Source organism: Ambystoma mexicanum, chromosome 9 (genome assembly GCF_040938575.1).
Source record: "Ambystoma mexicanum isolate Mex_15411 chromosome 9, UKY_AmexF1_1, whole genome shotgun sequence".
Lineage (NCBI taxonomy): Eukaryota > Metazoa > Chordata > Amphibia > Caudata > Ambystomatidae > Ambystoma > Ambystoma mexicanum.
The window spans coordinates 616,293,128-616,315,286 of record NC_090931.1 but is presented as its reverse complement, the minus strand read 5'-3'; the positions used below and the strand labels follow the sequence as shown (position 1 = coordinate 616,315,286).

The 22,159-nt window shown below is 46.7% G+C and overlaps 1 protein-coding gene across 6 annotated transcripts in view; it reads right to left on the bottom strand.

Annotated features, from left to right (window-relative positions):
- MYO18A (myosin XVIIIA) overlaps positions 1-22,159 on the bottom strand; it is a 1,313,149-nt gene that overhangs the window by 1,249,506 nt on the left and 41,484 nt on the right. The window lies entirely within an intron of this gene.

Below are 22,159 nucleotides of genomic sequence, written 5' to 3'. Positions count from 1 at the left end.
GACAACTCAATGGTTTGGCAAAGGGAGTACGTTTAATGACAAGTGCAACAAACGGGAAGTCATGGCAATCAGCAGTGATGCGATAGTCCGTCTCACTTCAACTCCAACGAACTTCATACAAATCATAACTTTTATACTCAAAACGCGTCATAATTGACGTGTAACACTCAAAAGTTAACATGCAATTCTATTGGTTAGGAAAACGTAACTTTAATATAGGTACTATATCTGTATATGGTAACGGAGTGAGAGGATTGGGTAAATATTGTCAGGTGGGCGTCTAAGCCCTTCCTTCAAAAATGAATACTGTAGACGTCACTAAAAGTACGACATCCCATTGGTTCTACTAACTATAGGACCCTAGATTATTTGGTCCATTGTGATTGGGCTGGCACCAACCACATGCATACATTTCCACTTTGCTTAGCAGCACGCAGAACGGTCAGCCAGGTGCAGGGTGCCTCCTCAGCTACCCCGGCCTTCCTCCAATTAAGGTTACAATCAATCATCGCTTCAGCAACTATGTGTCAATTATTTTACTGCGGTTGGCCTCGTAACTGCATCTTCTGCCTGGAAAAGTTCTGATATCTCTGTCTGGGCAGATGCCAAGCGTAGGTGTGAACCCGTGCTCCTTCTCGTTCGGCTGGTCACGTGCTACCCACACCATGCATTTGTCTAGTTTTTCTCAATTTGTGCATTAATTCTTATTCGGCTTGCCACCTGCCTACGCCTCCTTATCTCGACCTTTCAAAGACATGATATTAGATTCTTAAGTTTCAATTATATGTAGCTACTGTTCGTTCCTCCTATGGTATGACTTTGGCTCTCCTGGCACGAGTTGCATCTGCCGAGTTTCGATTGAGCCATCTTTTCTCCTTTTGCTTAGAATATGAATCTTGTCTTGTTTGGCCTCTAGTAACCTGAGTTGATTTTGCTTTTCGTGCAACGTGGCATCGCACTTTTAACATTGTGCTTTGTTTTGAGGTACATTATGTAAAATGGCGCTTGCCGCGCTATTCTTCTACTTAGCATAGCAAGCCGTACTGTTTTCTTAGCTTTCTTGCGGTTCCAAGCATATGTGCAGGTGTTAGCTGGTTGAATATCTTCATCCTGCTTACAGCTTAAGCTTCTTTGTGTCTCAACATGGTTTTCTTCCTTTGGGTTCACAATATATTTATTCATGGTTTTTCGTCTCTGTGTGTCATTTTTTGGTTGTCATTTCTTCTATCTGAGTCTGTCCGGGCTCTCGCAACGTCACCATTCATCTTCCATTAAAGGATAGTTCCGGGATTTTTTTTTTATTGTCCCTACGGTTCGGCCATGTGTTTTTAAGCATAAATCGGTAGATCGTAGAAAACTTTCCTATGGACCTTACCCGACTTTTCGTCCATTAACGCACTCGAAATCAGCCGCCATTTTATGATAATCCTATCATTTCCCCCCATCGCCCTGGCTCACCTGCTTTTGCGGCACTAAATCAAATCCCCCGCCCCTGAGCCTGACATCAGCAGACGCGTACCGCCCATTTCCCAACGCCAAAGCACGTTTCGTGTCAACAATCGCTGCGCCTCAGCTAATGAAGTGTCGCCATGGAAATGGCAGGACGCCTCTTTCCTCAATAAGTATAAACACACCGTTTCACAACACACAGCAGCAGATTTTCGATTCCATTCCTCTCTCTGTGTTACTTTGAGTATTCTGTGACTCGTTTCTGTGCTCTGGTCAGCTACCTTCGCCGCTTCTAGGCCTTGTGAACACCTGTACCATCTCTGTAAATTATTTTACTTTCTTTACCACACAATGGCTACAATAATGCCGTATATGTACGAGCCCGAGTACACCGAGGAAGAACTACTGGAAAGGCAAGCACGCGAAAACGATGGGGATTCGGACGGCAGTTGGGAGGACCAGTCAACGGATGAAGAGCCTGGACCATGTCGCATGGACGGCGTCTCCACCTGGTGCAAGTGCAATCGGTGCGAGCTAATGCCAACTGAGGAGGAGAACTGCTGCTGCCGTGAAAATTCCGGGTGCTTGGCCTACATTTCAGAAGGCGAGCCAAGTCCGCAATGCATCACCGAGCTGCCAGAGTTCAGGGAAGCCTGCCTCTCACGGACCGTGTTGAGGATGAGGATGATGATGGTGCTTATGCACGAACTTCGCGGCACTGTTCGTCCGCGTAATCCGAGTAACGAGTAAGTATACTCTCGTTTTGATGCAACATACAGACCGTTGTGGTGGCCTAGTGCCTCGTTGTTGGAACAGCCATGCGATTATCAGTGCGACCGAAGAGCTTATTTTATCGTAAACCAACACCCTGTGTACTGCACACGAACATCGCTTGCCTCAAGACGAACTATTTTGGATCGAGAGCAAAGAAAAATGCAAATCGCTGAATATTCTCTACAAATTTGATGTCCAATAAATGTACTTTGCCAAATGTACAATCTTGCAGTTTGCTTTTAAACCACAGTTTCATATTCCGAATTGTGGCGCGCTGTGTTGTGAGCTGATCTGTGTTGATTTCCGGGTTCTGTGTGGAGTCGCGTAGAAGACGCCTGGGCGCGTTTGCCTACGCAGCACAGTCACGTCACGGATAGAGGCGGGGAATATGAATGTTTTGATAAAGTCTGTTTCAGGGGCGGGGGATTTGATTTAGTGCCGCAAAAGCAGGTGAGCCAGGGCGATGGGGGGAAATGATAGGATTATCATAAAATGGCGGCTGATTTAGAGTGCGTTAATGGACGAAAAGTCGGGTAAGGTCCATAGGAAAGTTTTCTACGATCTACCGATTTATGCTTAAAAACACATGGCCGAACCGTAGGGACAATAAAAAAAAAGTCCCGGAACTCTCCTTTAAGGCCTTTTTGGTTTCTTCCGGGACGGTACTTAGGCAATCTTCAATTCGTCTCATTTGTTAGTAGGGTTTTCTCAATGGATACCTTACTGTCCATGGTTGTCTGGGTATTGGTACTTCAATAGGTGTTGCTCTTCTATTAGGTACTGGGCAGAGCCCTACTGCGGCTCTCTGCTTGTTTATTTACTCATCATACGACACATATTTCGGTGTGAGCGTTCCTGGTACTTCAAAATGGGAGACTGGAGTGCAGGCTTTATTTGGGACCTCCTCTACACTGGTTTGGTGTAGATGAATAATTTGACCAGTTTAATTGGTGCCTCACAGGATCTCCTCACTTAGCATGCTAGAAACATATTTTGGCACGGTACAAACCATCTGACCCAACACTAAATCCCTCTCAAACACATTATTTGCAGACCAGCGATGCCACTTGCATATGACAATTTAAAATCCCTCCCACAGACAGAAAACTACACCTCTACAACCAGCTTACATATCACCACCCCCCTGAATGCACTCTAGCACCATGGGTACATAAGGCTGCCATCGGGACACAAAAAGTCTCTGTGCCCTCGACTCAGACCACCTGGACACAGACCTGCAAAGAGTACCCAAGTACTTCCAAACTGCACGTATCAACACAGCAGCAAAACAGTGTTGTATACTTTCCTCTCTACCCGGTAAGCTGACCCGCTTTTCTTTTTAGATCCGCCTGAAGACCATGCAAATGGCAGTGATGCATTGTATGGCATAACAGAACATGCTATCATTTGAACTCGAGAAAGGCATCAACGCACGTTTCACAAAGCCACTGCACTGCGCCTCCAGCTTCACTGCAGCTGTAAATTCATTTGCGGTGTCGTAGTTCGCGTTTTCTTCTGCCACACCAAGAGGCCCATTCTAAGGGCAAATGTATTGTGCTTCACAAATACCACATGTTGAACCGTGACCGGGCACCTCTGCCTCGCCTGGCGGCAGTACAAAGCTCCACCTGCTTTGTTAGACAATACACTGCAGCTTGCAATTTGCATGACAGCCCTGGCCTCAACTTACACTATGGGGAATCGGAGGATGCACTGGATCACAACAATGTTGAAAGATCTACTCTGGAGTCCCAAGGAGGCATTTTAACCTTCCTTCCCAGTCTTTCTCAACTGCTTCCTGTACTTGCAGAAAGTGCCTACCAATTAACCCTGGTCAGTGCGTCTCATCGGGTACACTTAGCTCTGAAAATAGACCGCAATCGTCGCACCCCCCACCACGTCATCAATAAGTAACGAGGTGCACGCAACATCGCGAGTACAACCCCACTAGGCCCCTATCGCATGAGCAGCCAACACAGCCTTAATACTGCCGGAATCGGGCGCTCAGCCGCGAGACAGAAGGAGTGTCTTGCACAAAATGATTAGACTGTTCGGGAAAAAGGCAGGAGCCACAGAATTCACTTCTTCGGCACAATCCATGAACCTCCTTCATGAAAAATAAAACGCTGCTTTGTACTAAATACCAGGCAACAAAAAAAATAGTGGAGCTTCCAGCTGCAGCGGAAAGTTCATTTTAGATTATGCACAACAATTCCCAAAACCATTCGACATATGCGCATTCCGCTCTCTTTTACGGCTCTTAACTTTCTGATACAAACCTTTCAACCTACCCAGGTCCTCGCCCACTTCTGCATCCACGCTAGATGCCGCCCCCTGCCCCCCATTATCTCACTGACTGAATTTCTCGGATCTCTATCCTACCCGAAATCTCCACCAGCCCCGCTCTCCCTCGCTCCTTTTCTCTACTAGCCCGACATGACTGGAATGCTCTCACCAGATTATCAGAGCCATTCCATTAGAGCAGCCCTTTAAAACTAAACTCAAACTCCACCTGCTACCGTCTGAAATATCAGATGCGTATCCAGGATTGTCTAGCTAGTGGGGCCAGAAGCTAGTGTAGTTGTACCACAGTGATATTAACATCTGTAATTGCCCGCCCACACAGTGCTGCTGAGTGGGCATCCCTTAATTCTTATGCCTGGAGCGACCACCTAACCGCACTTCTGCCCTCTTCTCCCAAAAGCAAATCATGGCATGTACGTCACTGGCCCTGTGCACTTTTAAGTGTCATATTATTTAGGCGTGTACTCCTGCCCTTGTGCTTGTTCCCACACTCCCCCCTTCATCTCCAGGCCGAAGTCACCGGGTGCAATTACGCCTATTGCAAAGGCTGCCGCCCGCTGTTATTGTTACCATGTCCCATTTCATGTTGAAATGACATCCGGCTGCTTAACAGTCCAAAGGCATACTTTAACATTAGGGACCGTTAATGTACACTCATGTTCTAATACACATTTTTAGTATTGTTCCCCCCATACCCCTCCCCCGCCCCCCCTCCCCCCAACTCATTTTCAATAGCAGTGAACAAATTCCCTCACATTACGTTGAAAAGGGCGTGCGTAGCTTTTTTTTTTCTACAACTGTTTGCTGAGCGTTTTACAATTGGGCAGAACAGACTGGAGGTGTGCATTATTCGCCAGGTAAATGGTGTCTTTGATTCGGTGGGAGTGAAGGGTACCAGAAGTTGGTGGAGGGGTCAAGGCGTGTGTCCCGACTTCACCCCGGCTGCCCTCCCCCACCAGCAAGATTTAAGATCCCAAAGCTAAAAGGGCTAGGCCTTTGGCTTCCCACCTTATAGGCGTGTTTGTTTTCCTGAAGGGACTTGACCCCGTGACCGGCCTGGTGCATTCTTGTGTTTGATTGGGGACACAGAGTGCAGCCTTCCCTTGAAGAAGTCCATGTGTTCAGGGCCATCAGCCCGCCAATGGCAGGATGGGAAGAAAGGTCTCTGGAGTCAGACAGAGGGAGAAGAGATTCGAAGATGGCTGCGGGGGAGGGGATGCAAAAACTTTAGGCACGTATCCCCGCCGTACACCTTCGGACTGCGGGTCTTTCTGCAGTTCGGGAAGTGCTCGGGGTTCTATGGAGCTGCTTCATGTGCATAAAGTAACACATCTTCTACAATGTGCAAAAAGTCGTCTCAGCTATGCACACAAACGCATTCTCATTGGTCAACCCTACACACTAAAACATTGTCGCCGACAGCAACATTCTCAATTACGGCAAATCACCAAAACATCCCCAACGACAGCAATTCATCAAAACATTCACAGTGGTGGCCTTTGCATGCCAAAACATTATCGGCCCCATGCACAAAACAAGCATTGGCAATGCCAACAGTTGGAGCTTTTGTGTAGGCTTGTTGCAGGGACTGCCGTTGTGGTATTAACTGGCTATTGATAGCAAGTGTCACAATGGTGAAAGTACATGGGCATCTAACAGCAGTGCCTAGCAAATGTCTAATACGTTGGTAATGCTTGTTTTTAACAGGATTTCAGTGAAGGACCAGCATAGTGCTTTTCAATAGTGGTTGAAGCAAGACCTGGTTATGACATTTTAATTAGACCAGTAGTGCATTTACAACTTCAAAAAGTAATTAACTGTCAGAAGACTGCTTTGAATAAACACTGGCAGGCACTTGTGCAAAGTTTGACAGTAGGGCTTGATTAAGCAAGCTCAAAGGGTTCCCATGAGGAGGCGCTTGGGGGCAGAGGGACAGGAACTGGGTGGGAATGGCCATGGGTATTAGCATGGCCATGGGCAGTCAACTGATGGACAAACAACCAAAGCCCACCTACAAGCTTTGTGTCCCTCTGCAAATGCCATTTCGCCCCATCTGTACTCTAATGCAATAGTTTCGGCTGAAAAGCACCACCTATTAGCCCAAACTAAACGTTTGCAGTGTTCTGCCCTGGACACCATGACACTCTCACTGGCTGGCCCTGTACATGAAAATATTCTCAATGTTACACCTTGCACGCCAAAACGTTCTCATGATAAGGCCTTCACGGCAAAAAATTTCCATTGTTGGGCAGTGCTCACCAAACCATTCTTAATGTCCAGGGTCACCAAAAACAATGCCAACTTTGAGCCCAGCTCAAAGCATTGGCAATGCCCAGACATGCTCACCAAAATAATGTCAATGGTGGGAGCTCTCCACCAACTGACAATCTTTCCATGGCCCAAGGACCCCAAGGCCACCATTTCATTATGAGTGTCTCTGGGAATCAATGCGTCTCCATCACAGCACTGAGATCCTCACCCGTGGCCAGAGATGGGCCTTGCCACCAGTTCCTGCACCTGCATCACCCACACCCTCTCACTATTTGACTTCTGAGAAACGAGTTCAGTTTGTAAATAATCCGTAATCACTTATGAGAAGTTATTTGGTGCCAACCACCACTCCTTCATACAAGTGAACAGACACATACTCTTTGTTGAGCTCTCCACAGAAGATGTCGATGGACCAGACGCCCACCAACATTTCCTTCTTGGATGGGTACCACTAAAGAGATCTGTGGGGTGATTGGTCATCTAATCTCAAAAGAAAAAAGGTTGATATTGATATTTTATTTGTATCGCACTCGTACACCCAGTGTCAGAGCGTGACGAGGTAAAGAAGGGAAACGGGAGAACAAACAACGATCTTACTAGGCACAGTGACATTGAGAACGCGCAAGTGCATCAGAGAGGGAAGGGGGTAAAAGAGCATGGGAGGGGGCGAGGTGGAAAGTGCTGAGCAAAAAGAATAAAAACAAATGAAACATAAATAATAAAAACACAAACAGTGGTAGTGCAGCCAGCAAGTGGTGAGTGCTGGGTTTAAGGCAACATACAGGGTGCGTTTCATAAGTGCAGGAAACAGAGGTGGGGGGACTGAAGGGTTACAGATACAGACCCCAGTGCAAGGGGTTGCCAGGAGGTTCAGTAAAAACAATCCCAAACTGCACCCTAGACCAATTCAATCCTGGATGAACGCCAATATGCTCTCCATGACCGAGTCCAAAACAAAATGTCTTACTTTACATCCTCCCGCCGAAATCCGATACCCTGGGATCACAAAATCTTCGACCTCAAAAGCTAAAAGTCTGGGAATGATGCCCCACCCATTTTTTTCGTTTTTGGCCCACATCAACTCAACACAGACCATTTCACCCTAAAGCACCTCGGCAACAAAAATAAAATGTCTCTTGCTTTCAAATCTTTGTTTGTAACAATTACAAATCACCCCAAAATTGAATAATTGTGATGCCTTTCCAAAATACTTGACCCTGGTTCACAAAGCCTTGGATGAAAACATCCTGAACTACATCTCTAAACTATTTTCTTTGCAGCAACCATTTAAGTTCTTAGTCCTTCCAGAAAAAAAAATCTGCTTGACCCTCCTCTTTCACATCATGTTTAGTCAGAATTAAAAGACGTGCTGATCGCTGAGCCCACCTCTGGAGCTCAATACCTCAGAATCTCTACAACATGCCCAACCATTACTAATTCTGGCCAACTTGAAGACCTGGATCATTGCCCAAGGCCTATGGAATTTTACTGCTAGGACTCCAACTTGACAGGTGCCTAGAGGCTTCATTACACAAATGTTACTCTACAAATTAAAATAAATAAAATTAATGCTGTTTGCTCGCAAAGGCACTAAGAGTTCATACATTGTGTAAAGCTGGAGATGAAGCGTGGCCACCAGGTGCTATGATAAATGAGAACAAGGGCAGCCTAGAGAGTCTTAGCCGTCTCCACCTGCATCGCACTCAGTGGATCACTGTAACTCAGGAGTGCATAAGAGTTTACTTGAGCAATAAAGCCTGGCGTGAGAGGGCATTACTGGTCAGGTAATGGCCCGTGGCCCGAGCAAAACGAGAACCTTAAAGGAAGATCAGCAAAAGCAAGGCACAAGCCTGTATGGTCAGAGTGGCCCAGAACAGTGCCCTATTCGGCACTGTCGTCTACAGCGAATACAGACTTATGTCCTAACGCCACCTGCACTGATAAGTGTCCGAATCCATTACCTGACTGATAATGCCTGCCCAAGGATGATTTTATAGCTATTAGTATGCTGGTATGCTTTCCAGGGTGCTCCGTTTTTTTTCTAAGTTGAGAAACAGTGTTTGTGTCATTTCTCAGTTTAAAAACTACAAAAGAAAATAGCCACCTTGGACGTAGGGAGAAGGGAACTACATGTAGTCCCTTTGCCTTTCCATGGTGGCCATTGCCCTGGCAGGAAAGGGTCAGAAAAGCGGGTGTTCCTGGAGCTAGTGAGCTGCAGGTAAGTGGGTTGTGTTTTGCACTTGCTTCATGCTAAGGGGAAGTCGGGGAGGGACAGTGAGCAAATAGCGAGTGGCTACAATTAGAGGGGCAATGGAGGAGAGAGACAACTCAGGCAAACCCAACCAGACCCTTGAATTCTGCACGATCATAGTGCCACGTGAGCAATGGTGAGGTCAATAGCAAGAAATTCTAACAGGGGAGCTAAGTTTAATGTTTAAAAACCCAGAGTCAATAGGGCAGCTGGATTCTGCTCTAGGATAACGCTAGTGGAGTGGCGGGGTGGCCCAAGGAACCAATGGCAATATGTTACAAGACGGGAGCTTCTAAAAAACCCAGAATAAACACAGAATAAAGTGAATTGCTGGGGCAGTGGCGAGATCCAAGGAGATCTGGGCAAACGTTACAAGAGGGTAGCTCAGGTTTAATTTCCATAAACCCAACATCAACGTGGCTTATCCGCACGGCAAAGCCTTGATAAATGGAAGGGGATGTTGGTGAGGCGTAGCAATAAACCAAACCATGGGTGGCATTCGTTCAAACAGAACGGCACTACCCTTTGCAAACGAGATGTGCATATCTTGCTCCCTTCTACAAAGTGTCCAGCACTGCCTTTTGGAATCAGATTCTGCTTCAGCGTGCCCTTGACAAGCAGCCAAGTCCTTTCCGCCATGAGTAAACAGTGACTCGAAGCCCGATGCCTCTGCCTTCAGGCGACCTCCAGACTTTCATGGGTGCAGCTCCATTCAAAGACCAGGCAGGCCCTGCACCATTGGAGGTCTTGGAGAACGGAGAGGGGTGGCAAATGCATCACAGTATATCCTTTTACTGCACAGCAGTTCCACTGCCATCACCAAATACAGTGGGTGTCTTCAGGGAGTACGGCAGTCATGTGACCATATCACCTCTAGGAACCAGAGGATCTTTTAACAGTACAACATGGGGAGACATGGGGAGAAAGAGGAGAACCAATTAAAAATCCAGCATGAGGAAATGCACAAATCAAATAGGAAAAAGAAAGAAATGAGGGCAATTTAAAGTTATTTGTATTTGAGTATTTATATCGCGCTCGAGACGGACTGAACAGTATGGCGGCGGCGCAGCTGGAGATTAAAGGTTACACCAAGCAGGCAATAGTTAGACACACTTTTTTAAAGTAGAGCTTCTCATCAAACCCATAGGGGGGTTCAATTAGCTAAACAGAAATGTTTTTAATGCCCTACGGAATTGTTGAAGAGTCTCCAAAGCCCCGATCTCTCTAGGAACACTATTCCACAATTTTGGGCCAAAGACAGCAAATCTTCTGTCTCCCCTTGACACAAAGGCAGAATAGGGGATACTCGGTAGCAGCTGTTCTTTTGATTGTAAACACCTTGGAGGTTGATAGCGATTAATCTTATCCCTCGGTTAGGCTGGTGCCAATCTGTTTAGCATTTAAAGATAAGACATGACACTTTAAACTTAATACACTCTTCCACTGCCAGCCAATGAAGCAGTCGGCGAGATGGAGACACGTGGGCTGATTTACTCAGCCTGCAGACCAATCTAACAGCCGCATTTGGAGCCTTTTGGAGTCTATAGAGTTGTTTAGCTGGAATGCCCATCAACAAGCTATTGCAATAGTCCAGACGGGCATTGGTTAGAGTCCCCACTATAGTTGGATGATCTTCATCCGGAATATATGGCAAAACCTGCCGTAATAGTTGCAGAGAGTAGAAAATTGCCTGTACCTTGGCTCCTACTTGGCCTTCACTGCCCAAATTGTCTTGCCAGATACAACCCAAAGTCTTTACCCTACACCCACGAGATTGGGAACTGGTAATTCTTTGATGGCTGTGAGTAGATGTCTTGGTCCAAACAGGACAAACTCTGTTTTAGATGCATTCAATTGAAGCAGATTAGTAGACATCCACTCACTAACCTCTTCCAAGCAAAGTCTGACCTTAGTAAAGGTTTCCTCAAAGTCACCAATTTTGATGAATATCTGGGTATCGTTGGCACAGGAAGGGTACCTCATCCCATGACGCCTCAAGATCTCCATCAATGGTTGAAGATATAGATTGAAAAGTAGTGGTGAGAGTGAGGACCCCTGCGGTACACCACATCCTAGGGTAGTAGGATCTGAAATGAAGCTGCCAAGTTAACCTGCTGTTGACCATTCAGCAGGAATGATTTAAACAATTTAATGGCGTGCTCTGAGCCTCTGCCAATCATCTTCAACCGATCGAGCAAGATGGTGTGGTTGACCATATCGAAGGCAGCTAACAGGTCTAGCATTACTAACAATGAGAGTTCACCCCGGTCAGCGACTTCAAGAAGTTCATCCTGGATCGCCAACAAGCCCACCTCTGTGCCAAACTTGGGTCTAAAACCTGATTGAAAGGAGTTGAGGCGTGACTCTTTTGCCACGAAGTCCTGCAGTTGTCGGGTGGCCACTTTCCAAGATTTTCCCCACCCATGGGAGTCCTGCAATAGGTTGATAGTGCTTTAGAACCATACGGTCTAGATTCGTTTTTTTTAGTAAGGGTGTTAGGATAGTTTTTTTTGTCTCCGAGGTACTAGGTTCTGATTCAAGGATTTATTGATAAACTCAGTCAGAAATGGTGAGATTTCCTGAGCAATGCGCTTTTCTGCATAAGCAAAAAAGTTCTCTCATTTGAAACATTGCAGCAAGATCAGCAAAATCAAGGCGCAATCATGTATGGTCAGAGTGGCCTAGAGCAGTGCCCTTTTCGGCACTGTCGTCCACAGCGAATACAGACTTGTGTCCTAACACCACCAGCACCGCTAAGAGTCCTGAACATCCAGGCAGTGGTCCCATCCAACAGCACTCTGGAAGACATCTGAACCAGGCTTAGTGCCAGTATGTGTAAAATGTTCTGCTCAGGATGTCGCTCAACCCATTGGGCTTACATCCCAAGGACACCTACATCTCGCTACATGAGCGAATTACATTAATGAGACAGATGCAATGCTGGAAAAGGACACAGGATCATCATTGAAACTTTTTTTCAATTGGAAGTGGCCAAACGGCGTGGATGGGTAGTTCATGTGAAAGAAGTGTTAACTAGGATGAATGCTTAACTGCTTTGGAATAATCCCCTGGAGTGTCATTGCACATCAGTACCCAGCGAGGGGGGTGTGGCGGCCTCCCAGCCAATGGGGAGGTTCAGAACAGGATATTACCAGCAGTAATCCCCCCGCTACAAGCCGTCTCACGGCTGGAGGCTGCCATCTTCCTCCGCCAGGGAACGAGGTAAGTGTGCTCCCCTATTCCCTGTTCCCTCCCCCACCCACAGAATTCCCTCCCCACCCCCAAGCCCCACTTACCTTCATTAAAGCCCCTTTCGGGAGCAGACACGCTGGGAACACTTCTGCCCCCAGCACATCCTGTCACGACTGCTGGCGAGTCTGGCGGAGGCGGAAACTCCGACGCCATTAGACTGTTACGCCAGGTTTCCTTGAAACGCTTGACCACGGTCTAGTCTTTTCCCAACATGGCCGCCGTCATGTATATAACCATTAGTTACTCGGCGGATCAGCGCGTTGCAACTGTGCTTTCCCGTGTTGCGTGCGCTCTATTCTGTGATTCTTTCAGCGATCTTATTCCGCCTTCCTTCTCCTTTCCACCCTCTTCCTTTCCTTGCTTCAAGTCTAACCGTTGTTCCTTGCCTCTTCCTCCTGGATCTACCTCTCCTTCTCCTTCATTTTCTGCTTGTGGCAGTTGTGTTCATCGTCCTCACTCCCGTCTTGGAGAGCTCCTCCGGAGACTTCTGCTTCAGTTACGGAAAGGTTACCTCTCATCGAATCAGCCTATTCGACAGCCCTCTTCAAAGCTTTGTGGGGGTTTTTATGCCTTTGTGGCTTTTTCCCCTGAAATATCTGGCTGTCGCGGAGAGGAGTCACTGTGAATTTCTCTATATAGAGTCACAGTGGCTTCCTTTCGAGGCAGACCGTATCTGCTCACAAAGAAGAAGACTCCAGCGCGGCAATCCCGAAGAAAGAAGCTAAACTATTCTACCTCATCAGCTGAGGAGGAGGAGGAAGGGTTTCTGGGGCTGTGCAGTAATTCTAGCAGTGAGGAGGACATAGCAGATTCTGAGATCAATCCTGTAAAAGAGTCTGATAGTCTTGACAGCTTGCAACGCCAAAGTGAAGACATGGCCAAACCACAGCAATTACAAGAGCTGGTGGCAGCAGTCCAGAACCTCCAGGTTGAGGTCCAGACACTCAAGACCGATAACGCGGCTCTCCAGCAGAGAGTAGCCGCTAGAGAACAACAGTCTACAGATCTACCCCCTTTACCCCTGGTGTCAGGGAAGTTTGATGGCTCCGAAAGGAAGGTAAAGGAATTTCTTGAAGCCTGCAATATACATTTCACGTTCAGACAAAATGCCTTTTCCACGGACCATGCTAAGGTGGGTTTTATGATAACACACTTAACCGGGAACGCCTTGGCATGGCCAACCCCTTTGGTATCCCAGTCCGATCCAGTCCTACAAGATTACACTGCCTTTAAAGACCTTCTGAAACAGACCTTTCTTCGGACTAAATGTGCCCACATAGCCAGTGAGGATTTACTGGATGTTCGCCAAGGGAACTCCGATCTACCCACCTACATATCCACCTTCAAGAAATTGGCTACTGAGGCTGGTTGGCAAGAACAAGCCCAGTATACGATTTTCCGCAGGGGATTGCGAGAAGAGCTTAAAGACGAACTTGCCAGGATTCCTCGCCCTGACTCTTTCTCGGATCTACTAGCGGCAGTTCTCCGAATCGATTTCCGTTTAACCGAACGAAAGGAACAAGAGTCGTAGCTCTACCTCATTCCCGGACACTCACACTCCTGCCTCCTCACCTGCTACCAGGAATGCCCGAGAGGAACCCATGCAAATCGGAACCACCAAACCTCCTTTGACCGCAGAACAGAAGAAAAGGAGACGAGATGAGAATCTCTGTTTGTATTGCGGTTCGGCGAATCATCTATTGAGGGATTGCCCAGGTGTGCCTCCCAGAAGGTCGGGAAACGAACGCCCTCGGTAGTTGGTGGGACAGACTACCGAGGGACTCTCCCTTGTTCCTACACCACACTCTCGGTAACCTCAGCAAAGTCATCCGAAGATCTGCGACTGATGGCAATAGGAATCAAACTTCGTTTCAGAAATAAGGAAGTCGATACTCGGGCGCTATTGGATTGCACAGCCGCAGGTAACTTTCTGGACACCCTGTGGGCAGATAAGGTGGGTCTACTCAGAATTGCCAAGAAAGAAGATAAGAAAGTGGAAGGGGTGGATGGTACTCCCTTATGTTCAGGGCTCATAACCCACACCACCGAGATGGTACAAGTCTCTATTCAGCAACACAAGGAGCAGATACTGTTTGACATTATCCGTGCTGCGCATTTTCCTGTCATCTTGGGTATTGGTTGGCTTCGGAAGCACAATCCTACGGTGGATTGGACTAACAATCTAATGAGCTTTCACTCCAAGTGCTGTCAAAGGGAGTGTTTACCGGAACCATCACATGAAACCGTTAAAACGGTAAGCGCTACGGAGAAGAGTTCCATTCATTGTATTCCAGGATGTTTTTCTGAATACTCAGAAGTATTTCAGGAACAGGTACCCATTGCACTTCCTCCGCATAGACCTGAGGACTGTAGTATTGACCTGGTCCCTCAGGCCTAGGTTCCTTTTCGGACGGATGTATCCTCTATCATTATCAGAAAAGGCAGTACTCATGCGTAACCTCGATGACAACCTAGCTAATGGACTGATCCGCTCTTCTAAATCACCTCCAGGAGCCTCGTTGTTCTTTATCCCCAAGCGAGACAGCAAGGAGTTGAGGCCTTGCATCGACTACAGGGGACTTAAAGTGACCATCAAGGATCGCTACCTGATGCCCACCATCTCTGAAATTTTGGAAGCTGTCCAAGGCTCAGTAGTCTTCACCAAGCTCGATCTACGGAATGCCTACCATTTACTTCGGATCAGAGCAGGAGATGAATGGAAGACAGCATTTCGCACACCCTATGGCCTGTTTGAATATCAGGTGATGCCGTTTGGCCTGTTAATGCACCCTCGATCTTCCAAAGGTTCATGGACCGTTTGTTTTCGGATCTATTGGGACAAAACACTGGTCTACTTGGATGATATCCTAGGGTATTCCCGCAATCTGGAAGATCATATCACCCAAGTTAAAGAGGTTTTACACAGATTACAACGCCACCACCTTTTGGCAAAGCCGGAGAAATGTACCTTTGCCCAGTCCTCCTGGTCATATCTGGGATTTATTCTATCTGCACAAGGAATCACCATGGATCCCAAAAAGGTCAAAGCCATACTAGACTGGCCGTCACCCACCTCCATCAAAGAAATCCAACGATTCTTGGGACTTGCAAATTTCTATAGGAAGTTTATTCCAGAGTTCTCACAACTTACTCTTCCCATTACTTCCTTGTTAAAGAAATCTTCCAGACCCTTTATTTGGTCAGCAGAAGCTGAGAACAGTTTTCTCAGCTTGAAACAGAGTTTCTGTTCTGCACCCATTCTTAAGCAGCCAGATCAACTAAGACCTTTTATCCTGGAGACCGATGCTTTAGCAGCGGCCGTAGGCGCCGTTCTCCTTCAATCTGACCAAGGCCGGGAACATCCTGTGGCTTACTATTCAAAGACTTTGACCCCCAAGTCAACAGAACTATTCTGCCATTGAAAGGGAACTCCTTGCCATGAAACTGGCTTGCCTTGAGTGGAGACATCTACTCCAAGGGAGTCTTCATCCCTTTTAAATACGTACGGATCATAAGAATCTACAAATCCTCAAACACCACCAGACAAGCCAGATGGGCTCACTTCTTTGCTCAATTTGAATTTTCCATAACCTACATACCTGGTACCCAGAACCAGATTGCGGATGCATTTTCCCGCCGTGATGACAGTAACTCGACCTTCAGAAAAGAAATGATGTTCCCACACACCCGAATTATATCTTTGGTGTCCTTCTTTATGCAGGAGGTGAGAGAAGCCTCTCTGAATGGGTCAACACTGGATACTTGTAGTCTGCCAGTCAGCTGTAAAGATGGTCTATGCTTTGTCCAAGGAAGACTCTTCTTACCCACTCAAAAACTCCGCCAACAGGTTCTTCGATGGTGTCGTGACTCTAAGACCGCTGGACATCGAGGAATACGAGGAACGCTGGAATTGCTTAAACGTTCTTTCCATTGGCCAAACATGAAGACTGATACACAGACCTACGTACAATCGTGTTTGGTGTGTCAGCAGAGCAAGCATTCCACCCAAAGACCATTGGGATTATTACACCAAGATCCTATCCCTTTGGGTCCCTGGAAGTCCATCTCTACCGATTTCATTGTTGAATTGCCTAGTTCCCAGGGCTGTGCATGCATTATGGTTACTGTGGACTCTTATTCTAAACTAGCTCATTTTTCTCCACTGTCGAAGTTAACGGCAGCCTCCGTCATGGCGGAAGTCTTTCTCAAAGATATTTTTCGGCTACACGGCTTGCCCCAAAAGATCGTATCGGATCGAGGCGCTCAATACACCTCCCGATTCTGGAAGGCCTTGTGTAAACTTTTGGGCATGGAGAGAGCCCTTTCATCAGGATTTCATCCCCAAACAAACGGTCAGACCGAAAGGCTCAACGGAACCTTGGAATAGTATCTGAGATGCTTTGTCAATCAACAAGACAACTGGGTAGCCCTACTTCCTACCGCTGAGTTCACGTACAATAACGCGGTACATTCCTCTACGGTTCTCAGCCCCTTTTTTTGTACGCATGGTTTCCATCCTCAATCCATCATACCTACCATCTGGGAAGAGACCAACATCCCGTCGTTGGAGACTACACTCAAACAGCTTAAGGAAGCTCACGACACGGCTAAACAAAGCCTACGGGAGGCCAGCATACTGTAGAAGAAACAATCAGACAAACATCGGAGTCAAGTGCCTACCTGGGATACAGGCACAAAGGTTATGCTGTCCACAAGGTTCTTGCCTCGTTGGGTCCGCCCTTCCAAACTATCTCCCAGGTACATTGGACCATTTGAAATAGAGTCCTGAGTCAATCCAGTTGCCTACCGATTAAAGTTGCCAAAGACCCTCAGACGGATCCATCCGGTATTTCATACCTCTCTCTTACGCTCCTTTGTACCTGATACTAGGAAGCAAGTTTCGCCCAAATTAATGATCCAGCCCACTTCAGCTTTGGATGAATACGAAGTCTCACAAATCCGTGACTCTCGGTACCATTGAGTGCGCCTTGAATACCTCATACAGTGGAACGGCTATCCCTCCTCAGAGGATACTTGGGAACCAGAGACTCAAGTCCATGCCCCCCCAACTTCTACTCCAGTTTCACAGATGTCATGCGGGTAAACCGGGAGGAAGGGGTCTTCGAAGGGGGCATACTGTCACGACTGCTGGCAGCTGGCGAGTCTGGCGGAGGTGGAAACTCCAACACCATTAGACTGTTCCGCCACGTTTCCTTGAAACGCTTGACCACGGTCTAGTCTTTTTCCAACATGGCCGCCGTCATGTATATAACCATTAGTCACTCGGCGGATCAGCGCGTTGCAACTGTGCTTTCCCGTGTTGCGTGCGCTCTATCCTGTGATTCTTTCAGCGATCGTGTTCCGCCTTCCTTCCCCTTTCCACCCTCTTCCTTTCCTTGCTTCAAGTCTAACCGTTGTTCCTTGCCTCTTCCTCCTGGATCTACCTCTCCTTCGTTTTCTGCTTGTGGCAGTTGTGTTTATCGTCCTCACTCCCTTCTTGGAGAGCTCTTCCGGAGACTTCTGCTTCAGTTACGGAAAGGTTACCTCTCATCGGATCAGCCTATTCGACAGTCCTCTTCGAAGCTTTGTGGGGGTTTTTTTATGCCTTTGTGGCTTTTTCCCCTGAAATATCTGGCTGTCGCGGAGAGGAGTCACTATGAATTTCTCTATATAGAGTCACGGTGGCTTTCTTTCGAGGCAGACCGTATCTGCTCACAAAGAAGAAGACTCCAGCGCGGCAATCCCGAAGAAAGAAGCTAAACTATTCTACCTCATCAGGTGAGGAGGAGGAAGGGTGTTTGGGGCTGTGCAGTAATTCTAGCAGTGAGGAGGACATAGCAGATTCTGAGATCAATCCTGTAACAGAGTCTGATAGGCTTGACACATCCGCTCCCGATCTGCTTCGCTCGGGCCTGTAACTATGGGCCCCGGGGCATTACCTGAAGTGGTAACGGCCCCCCTGCTCGAGGGCTCATTGCTTAATTAAAAGTTAATCTTAAAGACAGTGCTAAGAAACAAGCTATGGTAAAGCTAGAGGCATTAATATTTGCGTTGAAGAACGGCCCAGAATGTTTACCGTAAATATGATGGGAAAATCCAAAAACATCTTGGATGAAATTCATCCACCGTATGAACGCTCTTTATGTATTACTTTTAGAATGGGCATTCTACATAAGGCATGGTATACTCGCTCCTGGTCATCCTCGAGATCTGGTGAATGCCCTCTCTGTATATCAGCAAATTAAACATTGACTCGTTTCCTGTTAATTGTCTCATTAGACTCAATGAGAAGGTATTTAAAACGCTCTATGGACTGACTCGAGGATTAGAAACACATGAGAAGGCATGCAGTTTTTAATTTGTACAAAGGAGTGGAAAGCGGTCTTAACCTCTGCTAGAAATGTCCATTGCACCTGATTACTAGGGAGGATGTTCATGGGCAATACCTGGGAAGCATTGGGAGGCTGCAAGTGTTCTCTCCTCACAGGGGGACACATGATTTGTAAGGCAGCCACTGTATATAGATTGATTAAAAGTGCCAGAGGTTTTTTAAGATTTTTTTTGTCTACTTGACCACTGTAAAAAAATATTTTTTGATATAAGATTTTAATGTCATTAATTGTGCTGGAGGTCTAAACCGAATAAAGCATTTGAAATAAATGATATTCATTCCGAGTACCTGGTCACATCTATGTTATGTTACAAAGTCTGAAGGACAAGGTTAAGATTGAAAATCACTTCTTGTATACAATCCACAGTCCTTGCAGTGCAGGATTGGTGCTTCCTTTAGACATAATGCCATACACCACAGCCGTTCCCTCAACCAATCACAGATGAGACAGTGGAGTGGGTTAAGTGGCCACCAGAGAACTCTGCCAGCCCTGCTTCGGCACGACTAAAACAGGCCAACTGGTTCCCCAAGAACCGGATTTTGTTGACTGCTGCCAGTCTGGATTGCCCCACCTCTCAGGTCTTTAATTATGTTGTGAAACTCAGTGTGGGTGAGTCTCTTCTACCATTCAACTTTCACAGAAACGTGCACTTTGCGATGTAAAACGCTTAAAGCAACAGTTATACATACAAAAATAATAATGGGGCACTTGGAGGAAAAACAATAAATATGTTTTGATCGGGTACATTGCAATAATGATCTACAAGCATTTGAAAAAGTGTATGATTAAATATTATGGATTTAAAAAACATGTATTTGAGTAATCTGACCAGTTTATTCAAGAAATTTAACAGTATTGCCAGGCGACCAATAACATTCCAACATAAAGTACTCGGGGGAACTGTTGAGGTCGCTGCAATGGCAAGACATCAAGCTTGCCATCAATGACTTTCAAGTTTGTGCCCATACGAACAGTAGTGGCCGTGCCACCTCTCAAATGGCCTCAACTCTGTAGCAGCAAAACATTATTTCAAGAAGTTGAACCAACAGTCCTCAAAGTGTGCCCTCGCCACTACCCTTCGGCAGGTGAGAATTGATTCTCGGGGAATATAAAATGGTGTGCTGTATTTGTGTGGAAAACTGAATGGCAAGTCATGTTAAATAGCAGCAACTTGAAATGTATACCCCTGCTGTAAGATTGCATTACTCAGATAAATGAAAGCCATAACAGATACCTTCACTGGTGGCAGGACCCTTTGCATTGTAGATTTTTGAGCCCCAGCGAAAACCAGGAACCTTTCAAGTACCAGGTCGTTTTTCAACCCTCTCTCTCATCATCCTGCCAGACTATGGCCGGCATGCAGCAACCCCTTAGATACTTAAGTGAAACCTTTGCCCGCACCAGCCTGGCATTTACCTCAAAGAGCGCACCCATCAGCAGCAAGGCTGGCTGATAAGAGGGGGAGTCAAAGACGGGGGAAGAAATCCAATCTCACAAAAGTTGCTCCTCTTTTAGCCCATGAATTCCTGGAACGTAGGAAATAAATTAAGAGCTTAAAAAAAATGAGTGTCCCAAAATAACAACAAACGGGAAGATTGGCACATTTACAGTTCAAACCTTTCCCTATCACCAGGGTCCTAAACTAACAGCCAGCCAGATAGGACACGTGTCATTCCTGGGTTTACCTGCATCGGGTGAAGGGAGATAGGCCTTTGGACAACAAACACTTTTATAGAGGCACAAATCAGAGGGGTCACCGGCCTGTGTGTAAAAGTGTGGCAACCCTAGTTCAAGGCAAGGGTGGAACTTCGATGGTGCAACTGACTGGTGATCTAAAGTAGGGCAGTTTCTAGGCAAGATGGTACACAGGGTGAGACGAATCAACTTCCGGGGCGCCAGTGGCCAAGGGATAAATATCGGTTTCTAAACCATCAATCAGCCCCACACCTCTAGTACACCAGAAACGATCTGAACAGATTGAAAGGCAAGCAAATTATAAAACCTCCATGTCCAATTTTGGTAACGTGGATGGAACCACAGGCTTATCCCCACAATGTTGTAGATCGTTGGTAAATTGCAACACAGCAAAAATACATTTAATGGTAATAGTTCAAGGATACTTGGTTTCAACACAAACTGAGCAGTGGGTCATAAAATGTCACTTAGGGGCCTTTGGAGAAGGACCAGGGGGACAAATCCACAATGTACCTTGTGCTTGTAGAGGTTCTTGGTGCTCGACAGGGTCAAGTCGGTTTCAGGGTGCTTTGCAGCTTCTGCAACAGAGTTCAAGATGGGAGACACCTGCAGGTATCAGGGGGTAGGCAGTTCGGTGAGGGAGGCTGGAAGGATAGTTGCAGGCTGGCCTACTTGGCAGCTCTGGGTCAGGAATCGTTGTCTCAGTGCTGGTTGACAGGTTTTAAGCACTGGTTGAGGCATCTCTGATGACGTGAGCGACTGCAACAACAGTAGAGGGTGCAGTTGGTTGCAGCTCAAGAGGCTTGACAATGTCCTTTAAGGCAGACGCTGGTTGATGCTTGTCAATGCACTCCTCCTAGCTTCTTCACTGGATTTGTGTCGTCCTTTAAGAGCAACGGCCCAAAGCAGAGGAGAGTGTTGCAGGCAATTGCTTTGTCCTTGGTTTGGTTCAGAGACTTTCTGGCCCTTCCCACCTAGGAAGTTTGATTGCAGAGCCAAGCAGGGCACGCTGTGTGCTGGCTGGGTACCTGTTCTGGAACTGCTCGAGTGTCCTCTGGATTCAGTATCTCTCTCTCTGTTCCCTGGGAAATGTTTGGGGGAGAGATCTTGCTTCCCTCTTTGTAAACATGCCCTTCTTTCACTGCCGGAAGCTGTAAGGCATACTGTACCTTCAGCCAGGGTTCAAATAAGCTCTTCTTGTTACTCCTTGCAAAGTCTTCAAATGATCTCCTAAAAGAAGGGATTGGCCCTCTTTTAAAGCCAAATGGGCCACAGTGATTGGTATAGTGTAAGCATACCTTAATGAACCAATACTGGGCCCCACCAACAATCTCCTGTATGCTGGATATCATAACCAGAGTGCTTTGCAAAAGAAAGGTAAAGGGGTGGAACACGTAATACTAAGTCCAAGCCATCTTCCTGTCTGTTGTGGATCAATCTCTGGTTAATAAATCAGTAATCACACAGAGCTCAAAGTGGCAGGTGTCCCTTAATGATGTGGCAAGACCAGTCTTTGTCTCCAACAAATCACATACACCTGCCCTCTAAATGCCCCCCCCCCCTTGTGGGGATTGCCTATTGTAAACACATGTACCAGACATGACAGCTCTCGGTCATTGAAGCAGGATTCAGGTCGACACAGATGCATATGAAAGGATGTGTTTTTTTTCTGTCTTTTATTAGTCCTGCAACCAGGCCTCTCACGGGCTTGCTTCAATTAAGTCATCAGCATGCGTAGCTGCCACCAGTAGGGCCAACAATTTACAGGGCA